Genomic DNA, 6,884 nt, shown 5'->3' with positions numbered 1-6,884 from the left:
TCCGGGAAAAAATGGCTCCAAAGAAATGATAATTGCAACTCAAGAAAATGAAAGTTCAAAGATCTGCTAATGGAATAAACTGCTCGGTTTAAAACATGGTTCCATGTTAAAGCTAAAAGGGGCTAGTACTATGACTAAGCAAAACGTTTCTCATAGAAGCAAAAATTACCTAAATGAAACAGAATGAATTTATAGAACTTTTGAGAGGGTACAATACAGATTAAAACACAGATGCCACAAGGGGTTTTCTGGGAGTCGTGCAAAAAAGAATATTTTTGTGATGATTTGAATCTCTGCAACCACACATCCGGGTCTATTGGGCCACACTTGGCCTCTTGATTACTATAGAATCTTTGCCTTCACTTATGAGCGGTCAAAAGTGCAAGGGCCCATGCCAGCATATTGGTTTAATTTAAAGCAACAGGTGATGGAAAAAAAATATAAAGAAAATAATGATTAGATGAAGCTATGCATACATAATAAGGGGCTTATAATTAGATCAAAATAGAATAAAGCAATAGTTCATCGTTCTATCTTATGCTATTAAAACCCTTCTTAAACCTACGGGGATCAGAACCTATAACAAGGTCAGGACTTTAATGATATCCAAGATTTGAGGCTCCAAACTCCTTTGTCACTACTGTTATAAAATTAATATTTCTCAGCTACTGTATAAATGTACGAACGGTAATTCCATTTATACTTTCTTTATTATAATTTCCTCTTTCCACTGTAAAATATGGAAATGCATGATTCACAAAAAATGTAAATTGGCTCAAATATTTTACATGAGGAAATAAAAGTGCGTTGGAAGAAATACAATTTCAAACTAGTGCCAATCAAGATCACCAACTTCGAAAACAAATGAGGGGTTAGATAAGGCCTAATGAGGTAACTGATATATTTGGGCCAACTTTTTTGGATGGCATACAATACCTGACACAGCACTCTGCACCAAATTCTGTAGTTTCTAAGTACCTCTAGTTTCATCCTCCTTGGCAACCAAAGAAAACCGCTTCCTCAATCAATTCTCTCTCTCTCTCTCTCTCTCTCTCTCTCTCTCTCTCTCTCTCTCTCTCTCTCTCTCTCTCAGACTCACAGACACATATATATATATATATATATATATATATATATATATATATATATATATATATATATATATATATATACTATATGTAATGTGTGTCAATGATGTTAGTAATATATACATATACAGTATATATACATATAAATATATATACTGTATATATCGTATATATTGTTTGTACTGGAGAGAAAAAAAAGAAAGGTATATGTAACTGTAATAGCCATAATGCCCTCTTAGCATCTCGAATTCTTCATGCATTTTGGATACTCTTGTCACTGCAAAGCCTTTGGATCCAAGTGCAAGAAATATAATGCAATTATGATGTCCGGTAGCGGGAAACAAACCCGCGCCCCATATTCACAACGTGGTTTTGTATGGATAAGAGTATCCAAAAAGAGCAAAGGATTCGAGAAGTTAAGAGGGCATTGTGGCTATTACGATTACATATACCTTTCTTTTTTTCTTTCCTCCAGTACGACTTTTTATCCCCGAATTACTTACTAAGACTCACTAAGACTCATTATTTGATTTCTTCTTCAAACTTATCTTCATTTTGCCTTTATTATCCATCCTCTTGCATAACTATACACGATCTTTTTTTTCTACCATACAACTGCACTTCAAGATTTTCATTTCAAAGAATGATTCACAAACTATTTATCGAAATATCGCAGAATTAACTGCACTGTTACATAAAATAGGAAGAGAGAGAAAGAGTCTAATGACAGTTTTCCATGAAAGAAGAGGACGAAGAAAACATAAGAGTAACCTTGACAAGATTCCACGTGATGAGGTTTCCTCGAACTATTTTTTTTATAAGGCAGGAGGGTACAAGCCAGAAACAACCGGAGGAGGCTCATAAAAAAAAAAACTCCCTCAACTAGTCATTAAGCTGAGAAGAGGGAGAAGAAGAAGAAGCAGATTGTTTTTGGAAGACCTTGGGCTTCCCCACATCTTGCTGTTTGAAAATGGAGCTGGATGTTTCGAATTTATATTCGCACGGGAAGGGAGCCGAGATCACAGTAGAGCTCGACTCTTTGAAGAGGCAGGATTTCCGCTGTATCGCTCGAGTCACTCAACTGCAGTTGCTTTTCCCGTTCCAGTAATAAAGATGGCAAGGTAATGGATGTCAATATGCTCGTTTATATCATAGTTTCATTATTGTTACAAGACAAAAAGAGTTCCCTGTTTTATGACCATAAGCTTATTTTTATAAAATTCCAAAGGAAGCCCTGTCAAATCCTGTTTCCTTACCATGAACGTATAATTATACATAGTTACATATTTATGTAAGATGTAATAATATCAGCTCTAATGTGTTATTTATCTCGCTGGAATAAATGAATTATTTTAAGATTTACGCACTCTTCACTCACACAAACACACACACACGCACACACATATATATATGAGAATATATATATAAGAATATATATATATAATGTGTGTTATTGTAATCTGTGTGTATAAATCACTTTAAATTTTCTCCTAGTTTTTTTGTTTTCTAAAAGCGACCGAAATAGGAAACGAAGAGAGGAAAAGACCTTTCAAAGCCCAGCTCCGAACTGAGGTTGGTTAAGTGTAGTTCAAGAACCAGTTATGGTTGTAGATGCCAAATCAGTGCAGTCACCCTCCCTAACCTCAGTTTGAATTTGGAGCGGGAGAGTTTCTTCATTAACTTTCATATTTGGACACAAAGTTTTTATTTGGAACTTAGGTAAAAGGGTGACATTATGCATCAGAATGCTTTGGGATGCTTCTTTTGTGTTGAGTGAACGCAGGCCGATAGGCTGATGAATAAAAAAGTGTATAACTCCGAAGTGGGGAATATAAAGACCTGGAAAGTACTGGATAGCAAGGTATGGAGAGACACTGGAATGGAAGAGTTGATATACAGAAAACATGACAGGCAATGCAATACAAAAGGTGAACGGCGTGGTTTGTGTAGGGGATGTCCAGCACGCTACTGAGGTGCCTTTTGTATGGTGAATGAAGCCTCATTTCCATTGAAACGATCAGACTTAAGAGATTTTAATGAATTTTTATCACAGTTATTATTGTGCCAACCAAGGAAAATGCTCTATCATAAATAACGTTAAAAAACACATTTTTTTAAAGCTCTAAATGGTTACTATCAGTAGCATGCATGTAAGAGGAACTTACGATTCATAATCTATACGTAACATACATGAAACTATTTACTTACTGCAATAGTATCAAAAGAGAGAGAGAGAGAGAGAGAGAGAGAGAGAGATGTAGGTTTCATATTCTGTCGCAAACAGGTTACAAGAATTTCACATATCTGATTCCCTGGTGTGTCTCTTTTTTTTTTTTTAACAGGTTCCAAACGATGATGGTGTTCGCCTTTTTCGTCCTGTCTGTTTACATGGTTTCCGACACCACGGCACAGATAGGAGGGATAGAAGGTAAGTTTATAATAATAATAATAACATGCAGGGGCGTTCCTAGACATTTTGGGGCCCGGGGGCACATAGCAGCTGGGGGGTTCCGGAGCGAGGGCGCTGTAAGCCCCCGCGGGAAAATTTTTAGAATATGAGCGATTGTAGGATCATTTTAAAGGCACTTGTAAATGCAAATTTCAGAAATTTTATTTCTTAAATTTCGCATTTTGAGGGGCCCCCCTCACTTTGGGGCCTGGGGGGCGATTTCAAACAGAAACCCCCGCCCCCCCTCAGGAACGCCACGTAGAAGACCCTTTTACAAACCAGAGGAGTTAAAACTAATTGCTGCATCAGCGACACTTCAGTTAGTGTAAATTTTTTTCATTCGTTTTTTTGAAAGACAGAAATATGGGAGAGTCACTGGCAGAGTACAGTAACAGAGAAAAAGAAACCATAGGAAAGGTTTAAAAAAAAAAAAATGTACACAAACCAACACAGGTGAAGCAGCAATGAGTTTCAATGCCAGTAACGACAACAGTTTCTGTTGATGTGGCTGTTATAACGTAACGTTTTAAAGAAGCTTCTTAAAACTGCTTTACCTTTTATTTTCAGTCGTTTCTGAACCGACACCCGGCTTCTGCACGTATCCTAATAACATCGACTGCGACGCTGAACCACATCACGAATGCTGTTACGTCGCAGGGGGCACACATGGACCTCTGCAACGCCGAAAGTAGGAATTGAGCAACGCGCGAAAGAAGACATTCCATCTGATTCCAAGGACCAGCCCAGTGAGGCAAAAGGATGGATGCCAACTGAAGGATTACCGTTTGATGAATAACTGAGGATTTTCATCAGTTCTTATGAAGGAAAAGTATTGGAATTAACTTGTTCCTCGTTGGACGAGTCGGTAGAGTTCTCAGCTAGCACTCTGCTAGGCCCGAGTTCGAGTCTCCGACCGGCCAATGAAGAATTAGAGGAATTTATTTCTGGTGATAGAAATTCATTTCTCGGTATAATGTGGTTAGGATTCCACAATAAGCTGTAGGTCCCGTTGCTTGGTAACCAATTGGTTCTTAACCACATAAAATAAGTCTAATCCTTCGGGCCAGCCCTAGGAGAGCTGTTAATCAGCTCAGTGGTCTGGTTAAACTAAGGTATACTTAACTTAACTTATTGGAATTAACTGAATTAACTTTTAACCAGGTTGGGTAACTGTCCGCTTATTTTTGTTTATTTGGGAAATGAATATTGTTTTGATGTATGGGAGATGAAATGATGAAAATTTACGTCTACAGAAGAAATAAATTCCATTCAATAAAAGTCTTCATTCTTATGAATCATTTCTTATTTACTCACATGATACTAATGTTCCTTTTTGTATTTCTTTCGCTAACGAAGTTTAAAAGGAAATACCTAGAACGTTTAAGAAATCTCTTTGATTTAGCTGAACAGCAAACGGAATAAATGAGTATATGAAAAATAATTAAAAGGATTGGTGTGGACAGTGCTTGGATGGGTGACCACCAAGAAATGATGGATACCACGGAGCAGGTTGTGCTTACATTACTACAGAAAAAATGTTAGTACTTGGTACTGATATTATCTTTGAACCAAAGCTAATTCGTCTTCTTTACGACGCGTGTTCAGCCTCATCCTTACATAGTCTTTGTCCATCGAAATATGGTTTTACTCAAGGTATAAAGATATATAGACCTTAATTGGTTTCAGTGTCTTTTGTAATTGCAAGGGAGAGCTCTGCACGGAGATACTGTCTATTAATGAACCTTTTTGACTGCACAATCTGGAAAAGGGTGGATATGATACAATAAAAGTGAGATAACTTAAGAAAAAAAAATTTTAAATAATGCGAGAAATCTACCGTCTTTTGTTTACGCATTTGTTCATCTCCGAGGGGCTCGTACTAAACATGGCGTCCAGCGGAGCCTTTCTGAGTAAAGATATAAACAAAAGATGGTAAATTTCTCACAGTTCTTCCGTAAATTTTCAAGCTATCTCACCTGAACTATACCTATTCATCCCTCTCAATATTGTTTGGTCAGAAAGTTTCGTTGGTAAAAAAAAAATATCCCCGTGAGGAGCTCTCTTTTAGGATTTTAGTCTTTACTTCTATGCTAATACTGATTTGATTACTATCATTTTGATATTTTCAATCCAGGGATATCTTTCCGGAAGGGCAAAATTAGTGAGTCCTGCAGTAGTTTTATTACTAAAGTATATGTTAATAGAAAATTGTATCCCTGATACATTTTCTATTAAGGATATTGTCTGCGTTCTCTCTTATTGTTTAAAGCAATACTTAAGTAGTTTTATTGGATACCCACGTAAGGTTGCAGCAAATATCTGAAACTATAATAGGCTGCCGAGCAAACAGCACTTAGTGTACAAAGTTTATCACATTCATAACTGTTTTGTTTTTATTTTTGAGGATACGTGAAAACAAATTGTACATTATGGGAAAAGTTGTTTAATGCATTGTCCCATAATATTAAGAAAAAAGAAAAAAAAAACGAAATCTTGAAAATAGACCTAAGAGGAAAATTAGTTCCGACGAAAAATGGTAACTCATGTTTCGACAGATGAAATGTTGAAGGTATGATAATAGAACTGAATGTTGAGAGTAAAAAAACAAAAACAATGTTACCAGGCTGGGCGCAACCCATTAAGCGTTAATATTATTAATCAAAATTAGCACTATGTCGAGCAATCATAAATTACTATGTACTGAAATTAGGTACAATGAATAGAATGTTTGCTTCACCAGCTAAAGGACCTAGGTTTGAGTCCGTAGCGAGCAGGATTTCTTTAGGACCATCCCGTTAACCCGTTATGTATCCACCTACGCACCACCTCCGAGGAGCTAGTACTAAACATGGCGGAAGCCTTGGAGATCAAAGTACTATATACACAGATTTCTATATATTTCTATACATTAATAAACGATATATTTGACCCCCGATGGGCTAGTGCAAAACACGACGCCCCACTGAGCTTCCGTCATGTTTAGTACTAGCACCTCGGAGGTGACGTGTAGGTGGATACATACTTGGTTAATATACCCCCGTTAACTCCCTTTACATTTCTGTTGACTTGAGTAGTAAATTAGGGCAATGTTAGCCTAGGAGGATCTCAAAAATAGCAAAGACTATTTTTTTTTCTTTAGCATAAAAGATAAGATGATCCGTTTTGGCTTTGTGTTGAAGCTAGTATAAAAACTTCTTTAAACTGTCGATTCATGAAAAAATCAAATCAATCTGTTCGCATGAATATAAAAAAATGGAAACCGAATTCAGATTAAAGTTAGCCTGCAGTTTTGAACAAGTGAGGTGTATCAATTAGCCTCGAAATGCAGGCTGTGTGTAAAAGGGTAT

General features: G+C 36.7%; 1 long non-coding RNA gene across 1 annotated transcript; it reads left to right on the top strand.

Annotated features, from left to right (window-relative positions):
- Window positions 1–2,090: 2,090 nt before the first annotated feature.
- LOC136828713 (uncharacterized) lies at window positions 2,091–4,788 on the top strand. The gene is made up of 3 exons (XR_010850196.1): window positions 2,091–2,209; window positions 3,431–3,516; window positions 4,105–4,788. It is a non-coding gene; the product is annotated as an uncharacterized lncRNA (long non-coding RNA).
- The last annotated feature ends 2,096 nt before the right edge of the window (window positions 4,789–6,884 follow it).

The sequence above is a fragment of the Macrobrachium rosenbergii genome, chromosome 3 (genome assembly GCF_040412425.1).
Source record: "Macrobrachium rosenbergii isolate ZJJX-2024 chromosome 3, ASM4041242v1, whole genome shotgun sequence".
NCBI classification, from domain to species: Eukaryota; Metazoa; Arthropoda; class Malacostraca; order Decapoda; family Palaemonidae; genus Macrobrachium; species Macrobrachium rosenbergii.
The sequence above is the reverse complement of the archived record's forward strand: the minus strand, read 5'-3'. Positions and strand labels throughout refer to the sequence as shown.